A 21,227-nucleotide genomic window follows, 5' to 3' on the forward strand; every position below is an offset into this window, starting at 1 on the left:
TGGCCTCGGAATCCCACAGGAGGAGCTGGAAAACGTTACTGGAGAGAGGGACGTCTGTGTCACCTTGCTTAGCTTGTTGCCACCGCGACCCAGCCCCAGATAAGCGGAAGATAATGGATGGATAGATGGATAGAATTTTTTAAAAACACAGGAAATAACTTATGCATATCTAGATGATAGAGAAGCTTGGTTATTGGTTATATCAGTAACATTCAGCATTAACTTTCTCGTGCAAAACCAGCTTTCTGTATCTGTCCAGGATTAAAAATGGCTTCCATTATTACTGTAGATCGACCAGTGTTGAGAGGGAAAATCTTTGTCCATTAAAAATACCATTGTAAAACACTAATGGAGATAGACGCTAATGACTTGAGATGCAGGTGCAGTTTTATGGTAATTGTAATGCGTATTGATAGCAAACCACTTCTCACAGCACTGATACAGAGAACTTTAGAGACAATGAACACATGTGAAAAAGATAATACAGTCCTTGATAGTCAGAATGGCCCTGACTGTATTGGGTCTTTACTAGATGGTGGCTATAAACTCATGCTAGTGATAAACACAGTGATGTAGAACACTAACAGAACTAAGCTAGCTGATATTATCATGGATATTGGTTGGTGTGTTGCAGTCTGTTATCATCTACAGCAAATTTACTGTTTGCAGTGACCTTGGAAGGAAGACTTTATCAGTGCGCTCTGAGGCTTTGTGATTTACAGGGGTACTTGTACATAAACATTATATACTGTGTGTGTACAACATAAGATGATAAAAAAATAGGGTCCGCAGTTATTTGTGCGACAAATCCCACATTTCACATCAGGAAACTAATAGTGTCAGCCCTTTTGTGACAAAAATCAACAGCCACTTCACAGAGGAAAATCTAAATACTGTCACTAAGTAAGATCACTGAACTGTTGATCAATGCCAAATATGGAAAACTAAAACACAAAACGCTATCTTGCATACCAGTTTAAAGTATTAGGGAATTATGTATCATGATAACTTCAAAATTATTTATTCATTCTGAAATGATAAGAAATGATAACGAAAGAAAACACCAAGATGAGAGATTTTATGTGATGTTCAGACAGATCTGGACTTCATGTACGAACTGATGTAATTAGGAAATGTACTGAAATAAAACAACCAAAACCAATTGAAATCCGTGTTCACAGACAAAAGTATTTGGAATCTACCCAACAACATAATCAAACATATTTAACGGGGAAAAAAAGACAATTAAAGTATGCAACTAAGTAAGTATGCAACAATGTATTCCTCTAAAAATGTACACACCCTCAGTACAATTCACAGGTATAGAATAAGTGTATCAAAGACTATTCCTCTTTCTTCAAAACATGCGTTTTCGTGACATTGCGTAGCGCTCTGTTACATGTATGTATTTTTTAAAGGACATTCCTCCAGCATCATTCTGCCATGTTGGTGTTACATTATCAAACACGTGTCTGGTTGCGTTGTCCATTTTAAAAATCTATTTAAAGCTCCTGTGAGGAGTTTTTTGCTGGTTATGAAACAGACTGGAATTCATTCTGATTACTCTATATGAGCTACAAAAGCAAACCAGACCATCAGCGACAAGATTGATTTTTTTCTTTATTGTTATTTTTAATGCCTGAAACGGCTGGGGGTCGGTGTCACGCTGCACGCTGCACGCTGCACGCTGCACGCTGCACGCTGCCTTTGATTGTACATTTTCCACGGCAAACATTTAACGTGAGTGGTACATATGACTGATGTTTTGTTAAACACCACCACTTAAGCATGTACAGGACAAAATAAGCTAAAGATAAGAGGTGCGGCTTTGTCCACAGGGGGCGCCAAAAGTTCCTAACAGTAGCTTTAACATGCATGGGCAGAAATGCAGCAGAAGTCAACCAATTAAAGCATTTTTTAAGGCAATTTACTTGTGCAAAAAATTGCTTCATCGTATGCCAATGCTCCAAATGCATCACCTTTTGGAGGAGAATGTGAAAACTTTTGAGGGAAATCAACAAAGGACAATGGCACTTTGCCAGCAACAATGTATTTTAAAAATGAACGTCAGCATTATGGTAAATGAAGCGTTTGTTAAATTTCTGAAGAACACGCACGCGAGATACACTTGCAAATAGGATTTGTTTTTGTGTTGTCAGAGGTGTAAACTTAAGATAGGATGCTCATAGTCTTGTAAAAGAGAACTGCGGAGTGAAATGTGAATGTTTTCTATACTTTCTAGAGGAAGACTGCAGAAATGCTAAGCTAGATGAATAGGGCAAGAAATTACTGTGGGTGAATAACAGTTGGGAAGGGAGTAACAAGCGTGCACTGTGTAAACTTTTAACTCCAGTGATCCGCAGTGCACAGAGACGTGAATGTGCAAACAGAAAATGAAGCATAATTACATATGCATGAACAAAACAGCGGACATGAATATCGGTGGGTTGGGACTAGTTTGACCTTCTCACTGGTCAAAGGTTTAGTTGTGAAGGACAGGTCCACACACGCAGACACAGGCACACACAAACTTACCTCTGCATCAACTCTTGTACTTTGACCCATAGGCATCTCTGAGAGCCAATTTCCATTGTAAATCAGCGGTCTCTACGGTGGACTAGTCTGAAATGTCATTACTCATAAAGATATTGTGAAAGCAGCCATTAGCGGCAGCAGAAACCTCATGAAAGGTTGGAAGGGTCTGTACCGGAATACTAATTATGCAAAGGGGCAGGGGCTTCAGTAGCCAGAGGTGAGCAACTAGCAATTATAATAAACATCTTGAATCCATTCATGGCATTACACTCAGCGTGTGTGTGCACGTGCTTTTCAAGTTTTTTGTTCAGAAAGTACTCACTCCTCTTCCTTTAAACCCAGCTTGAATATGTTTGTCTCCTCTTCTCTACGACAAAAAAAAATATATACATATTGTTTGGTTTGATACACGATGAAAGTTGCAGGAAAATACGCCAGGAGAGGCGGACAAAAGACCACTTTAAAAGACTCACCAATGCAATGGTTTGCTATTTGGCTTCGGAATCTGAGCGTTCTGAATCTGGGGCCCACAAAGAGGCTGTGTTATGTGATTCTGCTGTTACAATGGCGCATCGGGGAGATGGCACAATAGTAACGCATCCCTGCTGACTCATAACGAATCATTGAAGTGACACAGAGCATTGATGTGTTGTGTATGAATGCAAAAGATTGCAGGAGTTGAAAAAACTGCTATATTACACCTACTTTCAAACTCTCACAAATGCACGTGACACGATGTATTTGTTAATGAGTCTTAATGAGTTTATCTCGCTCCACCTAACCATCAGTTATAAAGATAAATGATGAAGGGGAAAAGACTTTCCTTTCCGTGACCTCATCTTTTCAGGCCTACGACTAACTTAAGACATTAGAATGGAGTTGGAATAGAGAGACAAAATCTACTACCGGATTCTATTCTGCACTTCGATGCAGAAGCCTGTTTAATGTAATGGGTAGCGGGATTGCATTACAACCTATTCTGTCGTGTCTTTTAGTCTCTACACGGACTCTTTGTTTTCCTGCATACAACCAAAGCCTGCTGCAACGTGATAGGTCAATACTACTTGGACTACAGGAGGAACGGAAACACGCATGCTCCCAACAAAAAAAAATGGTGTCTCGCGCCATTTTGCAATGACATGCAGATTTTTAATATTGATATAACGTACTTTGGGCCTAGTTGAGACTTTTGACCACAGTTCTTTCTGAAATAGAAAAAAGCAACCCCAATAGGAGACCTTGCAAATGACTTGTCTACCAAACAACTGCCCTACAAAAGAACATCAAAATAAAAGCATTGTGTGCAAAGGAGAGGAGTCTTTTCACAGAAATGCCACGTCATGCTTTTAATCTGAAAAGCATAGCGGACAGGTTAACATACTTTTTCTTGTTTGGTTTCATTACCTCTACACATGTAATGTTCACAGTGGAAAACCATCAAGTTCCACGGCTGACACGCACTGCTCAGGCAGGCAGTCTCGGTACGCGTCATATCTCCACTTCAACTCGATTGCTTGTCAAATTGCGAGTCGGACTGCAAACAATGCAGCGCGTGGAAAAGGAAGAGTGGGCTGGAAGTCCTTTAGCTCTCACCACTGGCTACACTTGAATGCTCGTAAAATTCGCTGTCACCCTGAGATTGATATGAGGGCAATATGGTTTATCTACAATAAACATACTATGCACTGATTTGAACATATACAGACTGACCTCTGCCAACCCACCAAAATATTTTGCCAGCCATTTGTGCTGGTTTAGACCTGGGTTTATAGGATGTTTGAGGTAGACGGGTTGCTGCTATGTGATCTGGCATGTTGGTGTGTGTGCACATTTGGAGCACTATGCTAAATATGTCCACTTGTCTCTGGTGTCACCAGGAGCCTCAGGCTCACACCATGACGTTAATAGTTTGACAGACAACAGTGCTCTCCTCTCTTTGCTTCCCTCCATCTGGTCCTCTTTCTCTCCCTTCCTCTGGCTCTTTCCTGCTTTTTACTATCACTTTGTGTTCACTCTTTCTCGTTTTGTTTTTTTTGTGCCTTCGGACAAATGCAGGTCAGAGTGAGAATGCAACCTGCATGAAATAATGCTTTATAAAGAGAAGAGTCCAGGAACTTTGTTTCAATTCAAAGTCTTGAGAGGGTTTCCTTCTCGTGAAAGGGTCAGTTACTCATGATTTAAAGTTACGAATAAAAGATAATGTACTTTCCCCAGACTTTTCCTGGGACTGTCCATTGATTGCCCTCTCTCCAGGCAGTGAACACACTGTATGAGCCGAAAGTTAGAATAAACATCCATCTGTCCACTCTAAAAGCATGTAGGCAGCTGCACTTATATGACCTTCCATTGTCCGTTGGTTATCCAGGGCTGGGTCTTGGCGGTCAACTTTTTAACTTCGTTATTATTTCACCACTTATCAATATATGAGCAACTGAAAAGATGACTGAATATTTGGATGGAAATCTGACCATATTTCAAAGTAAAATAATTTATTTGATAACCTTTCATCTACCTTAAGACAACAGCTAATGCTAGCATTCAAGCGCTTTCTAGATTACATTATGTTAGCTAACATTGTTAGCTACTTTGTCCATTAACCAGCATTTAGGAACTACACTGCTCAAAAAAATAAAGGGAACACTTAAACAACACATCCTGGATCTCGATGAATTAAATATTCCAGTTGAAAATCTTTATTGATTACATAGTGGAATGTGTTGAGAACAAAATAACATAAGAATGATCAATGGAAATCAAAATCATTAACCCATGGAGGTCTGGATTCAGAATCATACTCAAAATAAAAGTGGAAAAATCAGATCACAGGCTGATCCAACTTCTGTGGAAATTCCTCAAGACCATTCAAAATGAGGCTCAGTAGTGTGTGTGGCCTCCACATGCCTGTATGCACTCCCGACAACATCTGGGCATGCTCCTGATGAGACGACGGATGTTCTCGTGAGGGATCTCCTCCCAGAGCTGGATCGGGGCATCAGTCAAGTCCTGGACAGTCTGTGGTGCGACGTGGCGTCGGTGGATGGAACGAGACATGATGTCCCAGAGGTGCTCGATTGGATTCAGGTCTGGGGAAGGGGCAGGCCAGTCCATGGCATCAATGCCGTCGTCATGTAGGAACTGCTGACACACTCCAGCCACATGAGGCTGAGCATTGTCATGCATCAGAAGGAACCCAGGGCCCACTGCACCCGCATATGGTCTGACAATGGGTCTGAGGATCTCATCCTGGTACCTAATGGCAGTCAGGGTACCTCTGGCTAGCACATGGAGGGCTGTGCAGCCCTCCAAGGATATGCCTCCCCAGACCATCACTGACCCACCGCCAAACCAGTCATGCTGGAGGATGTTGCAGGCAGCAGAACATTCTCCATGGCATCTCCAGACTCTGTCACATCTGTCACATGTGCTAAGTGTGAACCTGCTCTCATCCGTGAAGAGCACAGGGCGCTAATGGCAAATCTGCCAATCCTGGTGTTCTCTGACAAAACCAATCGGGCTGCAGATGCTGGGCTGTGAGCACAGGCCCCACTTGTGGACGTCGGGCCCTCATACCACCCTCAAGGAGTCTGTTTCTGACAGTTTGAGCAGAAGCATGCACATTAGTGGCCTGTTGGAGGTCATTTTGTAGGGCTCTGGCAGTGCTCCTCCTGTTCCTCCTTGCACAAAGGATCAAATAGCGGTCCTGCTGCTGGGTTGTTGTCCTCCTATGGCCCCCTCCACGTCTCCTGGTGTACTGGCCTGTCTCCTGGTATCTCCTCCATGCTCTTGACACTGTGCCGGGAGACACAGCAAACCTTCTTGCCACAGCGCACATTGATGTACCATAATGGATGAGTTGCACTACCTGAGCAACTTGTGTGGGTTGCAGACACCGCCTCATGCTACCTCTAGTGGTGAGGGCACTGGCAAAATGCAAAAGTGACCAAAAATCAGCCAGAAAGGATGAGGACAGGGAAATGGTCTGTGACCACCAGCTGCAGAACCATTCCTTTATAGGGGTTGTCTTGTTAATTGCCTCTCATTTCCACCTGTTGTATGTCCCATTTGCACAACAGCAGGTGAAATTAATTCACAATCAGTGTTGCTTCCTAACTGGACAGGTTGATATCCCAGAAGTGTGATTGACTTGGAGTTACATTGTAATGATTATGTGTTCCCTTTACTTTTTTGAGCAGTGTATGAAGTTAATCCTTCCTTTTTGTATCCTGTAGATCTACCAAATGACAATATTCGCTTTTAGCCACTTCCTAGCTTCCTATGTTATCGTATGTATGTGACTTGATGCTAGCATTAGCTGTTGTCTGAGCTTAGCTAAAGCCTGGATTCCACAGGATCCGTGTCCGTCACGTTCCGTGTGCGTCGCGACCTCCGGAATTGATCGCGTCCACTCTAGTCAATGCTCGTGTCTCCACAGCACGCGCAGCGTTCCGTTTCCGACGTGTCCCAGAAGCGTCTTTCCACCCTGCTCCTCTAAAGACACGTGCCAAGTCTATTTTTGACGGAGGCTGCTTTCAAGCATGTGTCAAGCTGAACAGAGCAGATCGTTCCAAACAGGAAGTCAGACACGAAAAACAGCAATAGAGCATCTGGTCATTTAAAAAAAAAAAACACCCGTGTACATACTCCCGCTTTTATATTCTATTACCATGTATCCTATCACTGTGTACTCAGCCATGGTAGAAGCACAAAAATCACGGAATGATCTCCAAATGAGCAGATAATCAACCTTGGAGGTGTAAACTGAACTGTTGTTTGTGTGTTGCTCTGTTTTCACTTTGATCGCAAATTCCCGCGCGGTCTTGTCATCTCGCGATTCCAGCAGCTTGGGCCAGAGCTCCTGGCACGCCTCCTATGAGCTAGCGCGCACGCCGTCTGAACCGCGGCGCACCTGGAACGCGGTGAACACAGATCCTGTGGGATTCAGGCTTTATGGGGGCATCCAATAAGTTTTCCCTGAGCAGGACACCAGAGGAAAATGGCCACGAATGTGAATATGGTCAGTGAAACCCTTCTGCTGCTTGACTAACTGGTAGAGGTGTGACTGTCTTAAAATTCGACTCTGGCTGCATGGACACCAGGCTTGGACCGTCTTTCAACCCCCAAATGGGGCCATAGCTCAGCCGCTGACTTGGTCCACGTCTCTGCCAACGGAAATGTGCTGCTTTTGCACCAACGTGCAAGTCAAGATCCTCAGTTGCAGCTGATTTACGCTCTGGACGAGTGTGTTTCCTGATCCTCTCGATGAGCTATGATCACACACTTGTACATCACATAATGCTCAGAGAAGGGAGTGGAGCTACAAGTCAAGTGAAAGTCTGTTCCCTTGGAATGAGCAATGATCAAGAGGCCCATAAACACACTCACATACACACACATTCGCACGGTAAGCCATATGATGAGTTATAATGATGAGTGAGGGTGTGACCGATTGAGCCCTCGTTCCAAGTTTGTCCACAGTGTGAAAAATGGCCCTGGAAATTGTCCAACCTTCCTGCTTCATTTTTTTTTCAGTGTCCCTCTACCTCTCCAGATTCTCACTCTCATTCTTTCCATCTGTCGTCTCATCGACAATCATCCCTTCCTTCTACTTTTTTCTGCCTTTTTTTAAACTCATCTTCTGTTTATTTCTCACCCTCTTAATCAATTCTGTTTGTTAACTGTGTGTCTTTGGTCTTTTGACACCTTTTTTTTTAAATAATTTTTTCCTATCACATTGATTTTCATTGTGGACATTACACTGATGGCCCCTGAAATACCCATTAGCCTGCCCCGTGGTTATTATTACAACAACTTCAATTTCACTTTGTGCCAAAATTTGTATCCCTCTCGGTTTTTCTCGTTCAAATCTATTGAATAATTTAGCAAATAATATTCTAATTTTTCAACCACATTGAAGTATTTCCACAATGCTTACAGTAAATAGGATGCTTGTAGGAAGATTAAAAAGAAATATGTTGACAAAGACGTAGATCTTGACAAGAATAAATGTAAAATGTTATAAATATTTACAGATGTGAGATGATTAGGGAAAACTAAACTGAAAAGAATCATTCCTTTAAGTTAACAAAGGGTGTGCATATTGTATAGTGTATATTTAATCAGTGATGTGTTTTGTATTTGAGTCAAAAAAGACTTTATTGATGTATAAAGCATGATAGGTCATGATAAGTTTCCAGTTAAGGGCCCGATCAGACAGGACGCGTTTTAGCAGCTGAGAGGGATGCTTTTTGCGCGCTGCTTTTGCGTTGCAGAGCACCTCGCGTTTATCCGCTCTGAGTGCCTCAAGCAGTGTTGCCAACTTTTTTCCAATGAATGTAGCTAGCACTCGCCAAGTGTAGCACAAGTCGCCAGATGACATCATAAGATAATTTGCTTATTGGTGACGTCATGGCGTGCTCATATGGGGCGACTGTGGCTCAGTGGTAGAGTCGGTCGTCTTTCAATCGGAAGGTCAGAGGTTCGATCCCCAGCTCCCTCAGGCTACATGTCGAAGTGTGCTTGGGCAAGACACTGAACCCCAAATTGCAAAGATATGAATGTGATATCTGATTGACAGTTGGGCACTTTACGTAGCAGCCTCTGCCATCAGTGTATGGATGTGTGTGTGAATGGGTGAATGCGATATGTAGTGTAAAAAAGCAGCTTTGGGTGGTCGCAAAGACTAGAAAAGTGCTATATAAGTACAATCCATTTGCATAATGCTTAGTGGTTGTGAGCACAGCAGTCTGCTGCCCTTACTGCCTACTGCCTGCTGCGCACGGAACAAGAGGAGAGAGGAGAGAGCAACTCGGAGCTGTTGGCAGAGGAGCCGTGAACTGCGATTACTCTGAGCAGCATACATGGGAATGAATAACAATATAATATATTTCACTGGTCTGAAAATGTCGCTTTTTAGAAATTTAGTCGCCACGAGGGTGTAAAAAGTCGCTATAGCGTCTGATCACTCACGTTACTGAGCGCACCTGAATGCAGCATCCCCACCAAACACGGCAGTGAGGGAGACATGCCCGGACTTGTTTAATTCCATTAATATGTAAGTTAGTTTTGCACTGATGTTTATGTTACTCTCTGTCAGTGTCGGCTTTGGGCTTTGAGTGTATTTTAACCTTAAATATAGCGTTGACGTTAAAACGAACATAACCTACTGCAAACAGATGCTCAGCCACTCGGCAGGACCAATGGACTCCCTGTAGTTGGTGTTCATTTGCTGGGCCCGACGATTGACAGGAGATTGTCAAATTGACCCGACTAATCCTAAAATAAACACTGAAACGGTTATCATCCAGGGGAAACTCTTGGGCTCGCTGGTGGTTCTCGCTGTGTTCTTTCCTCTTTCTGGGCATCTCATGTACACACATGGATCTCTGTTTCCCTGTGCGTAGCCTCTCATCCTCCATCAAAGCAGGAGCAATTGCCCTCCACCTGTACATATTTTTACTGAGATATAACCAATATACTGAACACAAAGTTAAGTATTAAAGCTAGCCAAAATAAATCAGAAGAGTAACAGTTAGATTGACAGCAAATTATTCTGTGGTTGCCTTGACAACAGAAAATGAAAAGCCACCCCCAGCTGATAAAAAATGTTCTTTCTGATCGGGGTGTTACTTGCACAAAAAAGGGTAATGCGTTCTGTCTGATTGGGCCCTAATGCCGTTAAATTTTATTGTCTCAAGTGCACACAATCAAAATTCAGTTGTGAATTCACAGCCGACATACACTGTCTCATAACGTTTTAATAACACAGAAAATTTGAAATATAAAATATTTGCAAGTTATAATTCTAAATACAGAGGAAAGTAGAAAATGTCTCTCAATTAAAAATGGACTTCTTAACAGTGGCTACAGCGGAAGTTCATGCAAAGAGATACACAAAAGTTTTTTGGTCTTAAAATATTGATGGTTTGGTTGAAGTGGCACAGTTTGCGTAAGAAACACAAAAATCAACAGGGGATATTGTCACTTATTACAAACCTCAACACAACAAACAATAATCAGTTACAAACATATTATTTCCTTTCTATTCAATTACAGTGTGAAATAATAACACAGCAACACAACAATAAAAGCAGCAATGCACATGAAATATCAAATTCATCAATCTCAATATAAACCTAATAAGAATCAGAGTTGTAAAGTAAAGCTCAGGTTATGTTGTTATGTCTTTCTGATTCTACATCATAATCTAATCTATTAGTGAAGTTGTATCACTGTCGATTATTTAAAGTAAATAATCTCCTCCTCACAAAGAAAAGGACGTGGGTACCGACAGTCTTCATCATTCCACTTGTAGTCCTCTGTGTTAATGACGCCACAGTGGTGGGACATGTGCAGCTCGGGTGGCACACCGTTCTTCCAGTTGGAGTACCCCACTATAGTGTCACTGGTCCAAATCCAGAATCCAAAGACACGACTCTGTCTCAGACCGATCCAGAATGGACCACTAACATCAGTGTGATTGAGCCATTGTTCAACCGCATGCTGATCTTCCCCATCCTCAATCCCCAGCAGGCGTGAGTGGTGGTCCTGGCAGTAGTCATAGGCATCTTCCCAGGTTAGGTTTTTTTTAATGACTTTGATTCTCACAGTACCTGACATGAAACCAAAGATTAGACCCAGTATTATTACCATTACTACTGTCATAGAGTCTGTGGAATTTATTCTCACAGCTGCTCCACAGTGTATAAAAGTACTAAGTATGTGAGTAAGTAAATAAAGTGTCAGTATTTGTACATAAGTGAGTAAAGTATGATTTAGTTATTTGTTGCTTACCATGAGCACAAATGGAACGTTCAATACCTTCACATCCATATTTATAAATATTTACACCGTCTGATATTGTAGGACGCCACGTCCTTGTGCAATCCGGATCCTCCTGATTCGAATTAACGTGCCATCTTCTGAATGTAGAGCAGCCGTTGTCCTCCCACTGCCATTCATCGTGCATGAGTCCAATCCAAAAGCTTGAGTTCTCTCCCTCTCCAATCACTTTGTCGTTTTGTTCGGTGCTGTTAATGCTGACCAAGTTACTGTGATTGTTTTTGCAGTGCTGCAGAGCCTGACACCAGGTCTTGCTGATATTTACAAGTGTGTAATCATTACCTGCAGAACATAAATGCATAGATAAATAACACAGAACAAATAAGAAAGTGCTTGTGTTGGCATGTATCTCAAATCATAACCTCACAGGGCTGCTATATTATGGATATAGCCTGATAGCCTTGTTGCTTTTTTATGTAGTTTGGATACGATTTGTTGAAATAAGGTTTTTTTTAACAAAGAAAATTCTCCGATATATAAAGGGCATCAAGTCTGCGTGAACTTACCATTGTAGCACATGAAATGCTTCTTGTCTGAGCAATTGAAACTTTGCCATGTGTTGTTTTGAATCGCTTCACATTTTTGTCCCCCGTCTGTTACATCTACTGACGTTTGGTTGAATATAACAGGTTCACCGTTTGACCAAGTGGTAATTGGACTGCGATGCAGACCAAGCCAGACTTCATCTTCTGATGACGTTGGGATGTTTGTGAAATTGGCTATGAATCTGGCATCCTCGTCATCATACAGAGTTAAAAGTGATGCATTGTTCGACTGACATTCTTGTAACGCTACTCGCCGAGTGGGCTCATCAAATTCTGAAAGTTGAAAATGTCTCAGACGCGGTGATGCAGATGTAAAGTGAAAGAATCCTGCATGAACACAGACAAAATAGGACTTTAATCTTCAATAATTAAACATTACAACTAATAAAACAACACACTAGGTCAGAATATAATGTATGTCACACACTAACTAATGAAACCATGAAGCGCTTAACATCTTCCCTGCTGTCTGATGTTTTCACAAGTCATTTCTGCATAGTTATCCCATATTCTAAACGTAGGAATAGTGGCGGCTGCATGAAGACCCAGTCAGAAGTCAGAATTACTGATGGAAGGAGACGCGGGCTTGTTTCACTGGCATGCATTTACAGAAGTGACCAAAACAACCACAAAATAAAACCAATAGAGGGATCCTTACCTGAACACAGCATGAGCAAGAGAAGTGTCATCTTGGTGGTTGTGGTGATGTTCATATGGTGAAAGACTAAAGTAATCGCGCAGAGACAACAAAGATAATAGATCATTTAATTAACAAAGTAAGGAATCCTACATAGAGGGGAATACATGAAACAATAAGATAAGTTGTACAATGCGCTAAGCTTCATACGTTTAATAAAGTAATTCAGCGTGTGCTGAACGCTGTAAATAATCACATGGATCATATTACGGGTGTTTTAAAAGTTCTCTTACCTGCTGAGGTCTGGAGCAGTGTGCTGTCAGTTTGACGAACTTGTTTCAGTGTTTCACAGCTTTTATATCTGATGGCTGACATGAAGCAAAAATAACATTAAACATATTAGATATTCAAATATATTCAAATCTAAGATCAGGTCAGAACAAGGCAACAGTATATGCCTACAGTATATGCCTCCTTTTGAATTATTACTCAGCAGTTATTTTCTTTAGTATTTAGAATTCCCAGAATTCTTTTCTCCTCTCTTGAGTCATTTATTCCCAGTCCCAGACTCGTACAACAGTGTAAGAAATGTCGAGGTTAACTCATCAGTTCAGCTTATTATCTTATTAGGTCCCTGAACTCTGTCTTAATGGGTCACAGACTCTGAGATGGTTAATGGACTGTACTTATATCGCGCTTTTCTAGTCTTTGCGACCACTCAAAGCTGCTTTTCGCGACATGTCCCATTCACACATTCATACACTGATGGCAGAGGCTGCTACATAAAGTGTCTGTCAATCAGTCATCATGCTCACACCTGTTGGCTATGCCACTGGGAGCAATTTGGGGTTCATTGTCTTGCCCTTTCGATATCTAGACTGAGGGACCTGGGGATCAAACCTTCTGATTGAAAGACGACCGACTCTACCACTGAGCCACAGCCACTCTGAATTGCATCGTCCTTAGATTTTAGAATTCCCAGAATTCTTATTTTTTCTTGGGCCCAGACCCTGGAGTCCTTCTGTTGCAATATTTGAGCTTCCCTTTTGTCTTAAAATTGCTCAAATACTAAATAGATTAACATGTAAGATCAATTAATAAGTAAGTAAATATCAAATAAAGAGAGTGGAAACCAACAGAAATTATGTTTATGTTTATGTTTTTATACGACACAAAAGTTGCTCCAACAGTCCTAAAAATGTAACAGCACTACAAAGACAATCGTGTGTGATACACTGTGGCATGAGACACAAGGGAAATGGTACTGGGCCTGCTCGTCTTTATAACTGCTGCCACTTTTTATTCAAAGGTCCCCGTCCAGCAAACTAATATATTTATCAGGCATTTAAAACCATAGTAGAATATGGTCGCTAAATGGACATAAGCCATACTGTACAGAGTGTATTAAAAGAATCAACACAAAATTAATATATATTGATACATATTTAATAAAAACCGTGTATTTTAAGTGCAGCTTGCACTGACAACAGGTGCATCTGTTCACTTGCTCCATGTTCCTCTTTCCCAGTAAGACACGGTTTATTTCCTGGAATGATTATTTGCATAAATGACATGTTATGACTGTGATCAGCAGAAAACCTCTGTGAACAAGAGAAGTCCAGACCAAGTACATTTCCTTATGGGTTACTGGCCACATTATTAAAACATTAAAGGGTCGTCTCCATTTATGCAATCGAGTGTTTAAAGTAATGCTTAAATACAGTCAATATTTTGTATACTATAAGTAAGTTAGAACATCAAAAGGCAACAGACACATTTTAAATTAATATATTATCATAAATGAACATAAACTTAGATCTTTTTAAAGGGGAACTGACCCTAAAAGAGGCATCACATGTTCTTTAAACGTTCTTTGTACGCTGCATGTGCATATTTTGAGGATTTCTTACATATTGTAAATATACTGACTGGTGTACAGGATTGGGAGGGTTACTTTAAAAATGTAATCCGACACAGTTACTAATTACCTGTTAAACAAGACTAGGTCAAAACCCAATGTGCACTGTTGTGGACAACACTGGAAACGTGGCGTGTGCTTGGCGGCTGCGGGACGTGTTCATTTTCATTTGAAATGCATGAAAACAGATGAAAGTCCTCACACTGCTGGCGCGACACGCGCGGAAGATGTAGAGAATAGGAGGCTCGCTTATTTTTACCGGGAGCCGAGCGCAGTTCTCGGCAATAATACACGGTGAAAATGAATTGTGAGGAGTCCTGTTGATCTCTGACAGCAATATTATCATCTCTACCTGTAGTAAAAGTCACAGGCATGGAAAGTTTAGTAGCAACACTTCCGGTATGCTTTTAAAAAAAAAAAAAAAGCCTGATCTGGAATTCTGACTCCCCTCGTTTGTACACAATGCTTTTATTTTGAAGTGTTTCCCGGCTGTTGTTGTTGTTGTTGTTGTTGTTATTTTTTGAGTGAGAACATCAGACCGATGTGTAGGGCTGACCCAGGGGGTGTAATCAGTAACGTAATCCAAGTATCAAAATATTAAAGTAACGTAACGGATTACTTTCAGTTCAATACTAAATACTTTAGTGATGTGCAAATGCCCGTTTATATTAATAGCGGTAATAATGTGCATTTAAATGTATTTGTTGGTGTGAATGCTGAAAGCGCTCAAAAATTAACACTAAATTCAACCCTCCATAACTCATTCATACATTCACTTAGAAACTCCATTCCACTTTTAAAATATTCACACATCTACCAGCTTTCATCAAAACCCTTCAGGTTTTTCATAGCATTCATACTTTCTTCACAGGAACCTTTCAAAGTACCTAAAGTTTTCACAAAACAACTGAAAAATGCCCAGCATTAGAGTGGGTGATGTCATCGCCAGAGGGGGGAGGCTGTGGAAAAACACCTCGGAAATTTCCCAAACAAATTGCAACAGCGCACAGAATGTTTACTCCACATACATAAAAAATACATCAAATCGTAGGTAATCTTGTGCTGCTCGTGGTAAATGGCGGCCCAAAGCCCAAAAATTTACGCTTCTGCCACTAGATGCGTCAATGTCACAGAAAGTTGCCCAACTGCCCCATCTGCTCTAATGTTAAACATTTCTGGAAAACTGCAAACAGAAGCCCTTCTTTCTGTCGCCGCCCTGACCACATGTTTGGCCGTAGAGACATAAAATTCGAATGAATTAATGAATGAACCTGACATTTATTACCTCTATCTTTCAAGCACAGCATTAGCAGTTTAGCATTAGCAGCTTAGCGTCAGCTCTATTAGCAGTGTAGATGCTATATTCAGCAGACAGCATTCACACCGCAATTTCTTCAGAAATTGCATTTTCTAGTTAAGTATGCAATTCAAACTACTTCACACTCTAACTTCAAGTAAACTGCTTTTAACTTATTCCAGTCTGGAGCTCGTGATTTGGTCCGCGACCATCACCAGAGTCACAAACAATTTTTCAGCAGTAGAAGAAGAAGGCGACAGAGTTCTGTGCAGCAACAGTTGGTCTTGCCATTAAAGAAACTTTTACAGGTGAGTCCTTGGGTAATGACAGCATTTCACAGCCGGAAGGCATAACTGCACTGTGCTGCGATGTTGCTCCTGGCAGCTCTTTGGAGCGGTGTTGTTGTGTGTCGTGAAGTGTTGTGACGTGCGCGCACGTGCATGGTATTTCAGAGAGTTTAGAAATGTGACGCCAGATGTTACAGAGCATCTTTGGTATTATATCGTCTTCATTTAAAAATGTATTTTAAAATTGTAATCCTGCTAGTAATCCCTATTTTTGATAAATGTCACTGTAATCTTATTACCCCCTTTTTTAACGTAACTAATGGAATACAGTTTTTTCTAATTACGTAACGCCGTTACTTGTATTCCGTTACTCCCCAAGCCTGCTGGTGTACGTGGTCCGACCTGGGGCCTCTCAAATCACTAAAACTGCCCTTTTACATGTTCTCTCGTTATTCCACACACCTGGCTGATGCTGTCAAGTCCCGATGACATCCTCAAACGCATTAAAACACTCTGTTACTCTATTAAATACTCCATTCAACCTTCATTTGGTGTTTGAGGAATCATCGAGGGCATGCCTTCATTTTCAACGATGTCAAGGGTACAGCAAACAGAATAAATATGCACGAACAGAATACATCCTGTTTTAGCCAAGTCCTCAAAAGAAGTAGTAGTTGTGAACAGAGTTTGACTTAAAATAATAGGAGGTGCTGCGTTGTATCTGTGTTGCCAGATGTACAATAACTATCCTATTTGTACAATAATTTTGCCCTCTGTACGATGTACGATCAATAATGGCAAAAAAAAGTACGAATGTACGATAATTTTGCCCTTTCAAAGAAACCCACAATAACAGTTCAATCAGGAGAGACCAGTAGATGAAGTAAGGAAGAACATTATTTTAACAGTGATGATGTGATAATGAATCATGGTCAGAAGTCTTTGGCGCTTGGGCTCTATGGGGAGATCTGGCGATCGAAGGGTGTCAGCCCTGAGCAGCTGCAAGATATATCCCCCCATGGAGTCTGGACACTGGTGTTGGAGATGTCGGCTAGTGATGTCATCTGAGGCTGATTAGAAGATGAGCAGATGATGAAGACTGGATGGTGATGGGGAGGTGGAGGGTTGCACACAAGGACGGCATGAATGAACTGGAGGCAGAGAAAAGCCATATTTGAAAAGACAGCAACCATATGATTGAGGCGAACGATGAGGGTGTGCTGCAGTGCTATTGGACAAATGTGACCAGGTGATGAGAACAGCTGATGAGTGCAGGAAAATAAGAGTGAGCATGTGTGAGTGCGAGGAGAAAGGTATGAAATATGAATATAACCAGCATGCGCGATATAGTCTTCCTGACTGAACTGACCCCTCGATTCCACAGGATCCGTCTCCGGCGTGTTCTGTGTGCGCCGCAACCTCCGGAGTTGATCGCACCCATTCAAGTCAATGATCGTGATTCCACAGCACACGCCGCGGTCTGTCTCCGGCGCGTCCCAGAAGCGTGTCTCCGCTCAAGCTCATCAGAGCAGATCGTTCCAAACGGGAAGTCACACACGAAAGCAGCATACAGCATCCGGTCATTTCAAAATAAAACACCATGTTCAGACCAGTGGACAAGATCAACACACTGAAATCTCGAAAAAAGGACACTTTTAATTAAGTAGTGTACTCCTCCATGGTAGAAGCACTAAAATCACGGAATGATTTCCAAATGAGCAGATAATCAACCTCGGATGTGCAAACTGAACTGTAGTTTGTGTGTTGCTCTGTTAACAATGATGTTATCGCGTAATTTCTCAATTCTCGCGCGATAATATAGTTTTCCCGCGATCTTGTGATCTCGCAAATCCAGCTGCTTGGGCCAGCGCTCCAGACACGCTTCCTGTGGGCGAGGGCTCGCGCCGTTGACGGACCAGAAGTGCGGCGCAGACGGAACGCGCCACAGACGGATCCTCTGGGATCGAGGGGTTAGGCTTTAGCTTCATTTCAACGATGCATCTGTCACTCATTGCATCTTTGTGCGAGCGTGGCTTGCAAGAAGCTTCCCCGAATGTGCGATGATATACCAGGGATGTGTTGCGATTTCAAAAACGGCATCAAGCGTGTGGCACAGCTGAAAGAGTTTCTGTCACGTTGAGCCTCGTCAACTTTTCATCACAGACCCGCTGGCTCTCTCTGCACCAAGTTGTCGAGCGAATGTGCATGCAGTGGGACGCTCTGAGGCTTTTCTTAACCAACCAGTGTAGATATGGTGCTTTTACAGCTGCCGTCTTGTACAAAGGACGGGATGTCCGATTTGTTTAGCATATTATTTTTCTTATTTTTTTCATCTGCACGATGGTTTTTGGTAAATGCTCTACCGTTGTATACAGAACGTCAGAATATATTTTAAAACATGTCTCCCATTTCTGTTGCCCTTTACCCCAAAAAGTTGGAGGTCTCAGAACAGCACAGTTCAGAGCGCGCTCTAAGAATCAAATTGTAGATCGCATGTAAACTGTGTTTGCTGCCTGCTGTTGTGCCGTTGTGTTTTAAACTCTTACAAACATTCTTCAGTTGCTATCTTCTTAATGCCAAGTAGTGTAACTGGGTTCATTATGTCATTAGTAAATCGTGCAGTGGCTCAACATAGTTAAATGTTTGTTAGTGTTGTTAGTCGAGATGAATTTGCTTGGTATTCAAATCATAGCACATGGAGAGGTGCAGCAGACCCCTGCTGCAGGTGTCCATGAATAGTCCTGTGTATCAGGAGATGATATGCAAAGTCATCCAGTCGATATTTACCTTTGGAGGTTCTTCAGTTGCATGCTTGGTGATTAAAAAGGTCACCCTTATGTCAGATCTTTTTCAGATGTCAGTGCTTTTATCAAACACAAAAAACAACCTACTTTCAAATAGAACCACTACAGAATGGAAAATATGCCTCGCTGTCTCCAGTTTATAGCAAGCAATGATGTTGATGTTTTGCCTGACCTCAAAGGGTGGCCGATAGTCGAGAGGTCAAAAGGGTACTATCAAAAATATATACAGAAATACACACGCAGGTTCATACGAGACAATCAGAATTAGTATGTGGGCACATACAAGGAATTTGACATCTTCTAACAAACCCACACTGTCTCATATTTATAACCCAGAAAATCTTCTTTGGAATATAAAATATTTGGATTGATTGAAGTTAGAATACAAACGTAGAAAATGGCTCTAAATATTACTGGACTCATTAACAGTGGCCCCAGTGGAATTTCATTCAAACAGATGCACAAAATTTTAATTGATCTGAAAATGTTGATGGTTTGGTTGAAGTGGCACAGTTTGACTGCACAAGAAACACAAAAATCAACAGGGGATATTGTCACTTATTACAAACCTCAACACAACAAACAAACAATTTGTAACAAAATTACAAAAAAGAGTAATGCGTTCTGTCTGATTGGGCCCTAATGCCGTTAAATTTTATTGTCTCAAGTGCACACAATCAAAATATCTAGTTGTGTATTCACAGCCGACATACACTGTCTCATAACGTTTTAATAACACAGAAAATTTGAAACATAAAATATTTGCAAGTTATAATTCTAAATACAGAGGAAAGTAGAAAATGTCTCTCAATTAAAGTTGGACTTCTTAACAGTGGCTACAGCGGAAGTTCATGCAAAGAGATACACAAAAGTTTTTTGGTCTTAAAATATTGATGGTTTGGTTGAAGTGGCACAGTTTGCGTAAGAAACACAAAAATCAACAGGGGATATTGTCACTTATTACAAACCTCAACACAACAAACAATAATCAGTTACAAACACATTATTTCCTTTCTATTCAATTACAGTGTGAAATAATAACACAGCAACACAACAATAAAAGCAGCAATGCACATGAAATATCAAATTCATCAATCTCAATATAAAGAAGAATCAGAGTTGTAAAGTAAAGCTCAGGTTATGTTGTTATGTCTTTCTGATTCTACATCATAATCTAATCTATTAGTGAAGTTGTATCACTGTCGATTATTTAAAGTAAATAATCTCCTCCTCACAAAGAAAAGGACGTGGGTACCGACAGTCTTCATCATTCCACTTGTAGTCCTTTGTGTTAATGGCGCCACAGTGGTGGGACATGTGCAGCTCCGATGTTGGATTATTCTTCCAGTTGGAGTACCCCACTGTCGTGTCATTGTCCCGAATCCAGAATCCAAAGACACGAGTCTGTCTCCGACCGATCCAGAATGGACCACTAACATCAGTGTGATTGAGCCATTGTTCAACCGCATGCTGATCTTCCCTATCCTCAATCCCCAGCAGGCGTGAGTGGTGGTCCTGGCAGTAGTCATAGGCATCTTCCCAGGTTAGGTTTTTTTTAATGACTTTGATTCTCACAGTACCTGACATGAAACCAAAGATTAGACCCAGTATTATTACCATTACTACTGTCATAGAGTCTGTGGAATTTATTCTCACAGCTGCTCCACAGTGTATAAAAGTACTAAGTATGTGAGTAAGTAAATAAAGTGTCAGTATTCGTACATAAGTGAGTAAAGTATGATTTAGTTATTTGTTGCTTACCATGAGCACAAATGGAATGTAGATAATTATCACATCCATATTTATAAATATTTACACCGTCTGATATTGTAGGATGCCTCGTCCTTGTGCAATCCGGAGATTCAGGATTCCCCGTATCGTGCCATCTTCTGAATGTAGAGCAGCCGTTGTCCTCCCACTGCCATTCATCGTGCATGAGTCCAATCCAAAAGCTTGAGTTCTCTCCCTCTCCAATCACTTTGTCGTTTTGTTCGGTGCTATTAATGCTGACCAAGTTACCGTGATTGTTTTTGCAGTGCTGCAGAGCCTGACACCAGGTCTTGCTGATATTTACAAGTGTGTAATCATTACCTGCAGAACATAAATGCATAGATAAATAACACAGAACAAATAAGAAAGTGCTCGTGTTGGCATGTATCTCAAATCATAACCTCACAGGGCTGCTATATTATGGATATAGCCTGATAGCCTTGTTGCTTTTTTATGTAGTTTGGATACGATTTGTTGAAATAAGGTTTTTTTTAACAAAGAAAATTCTCCGATATATAAAGGGCATCAAGTCTGCGTGAACTTACCATTGTAGCACATGAAATGCTTCTTGTCTGAGCAATTGAAACTTTGCCATG

The 21,227-nt window shown here is 41.3% G+C and overlaps 2 long non-coding RNA genes across 2 annotated transcripts; both read right to left on the reverse strand.

The window, feature by feature from the left end:
* Nucleotides 1–10,193: 10,193 nt before the first annotated feature.
* Nucleotides 10,194–11,983, reverse strand: LOC138599739 (uncharacterized). Its single transcript, XR_011308730.1, has 3 exons — nt 11,880–11,983; nt 11,326–11,655; nt 10,194–11,144 (listed from the first exon to the last, which is right to left on the reverse strand). It is a non-coding gene; the product is annotated as an uncharacterized lncRNA (long non-coding RNA).
* Nucleotides 11,984–12,190: 207 nt separating this feature from the next.
* Nucleotides 12,191–12,876, reverse strand: LOC138599222 (uncharacterized). Its single transcript, XR_011308714.1, has 3 exons — nt 12,849–12,876; nt 12,577–12,642; nt 12,191–12,245 (listed from the first exon to the last, which is right to left on the reverse strand). It is a non-coding gene; the product is annotated as an uncharacterized lncRNA (long non-coding RNA).
* Between the last annotated feature and the right edge of the window lie 8,351 nt (nt 12,877–21,227).

The sequence above is a fragment of the Semicossyphus pulcher genome, unplaced genomic scaffold (assembly GCF_022749685.1).
Source record: "Semicossyphus pulcher isolate SPU_LCO1_2020_fin unplaced genomic scaffold, fSemPul1.0.p SCAF_20, whole genome shotgun sequence".
Taxonomy (NCBI): domain Eukaryota; kingdom Metazoa; phylum Chordata; class Actinopteri; order Labriformes; family Labridae; genus Semicossyphus; species Semicossyphus pulcher.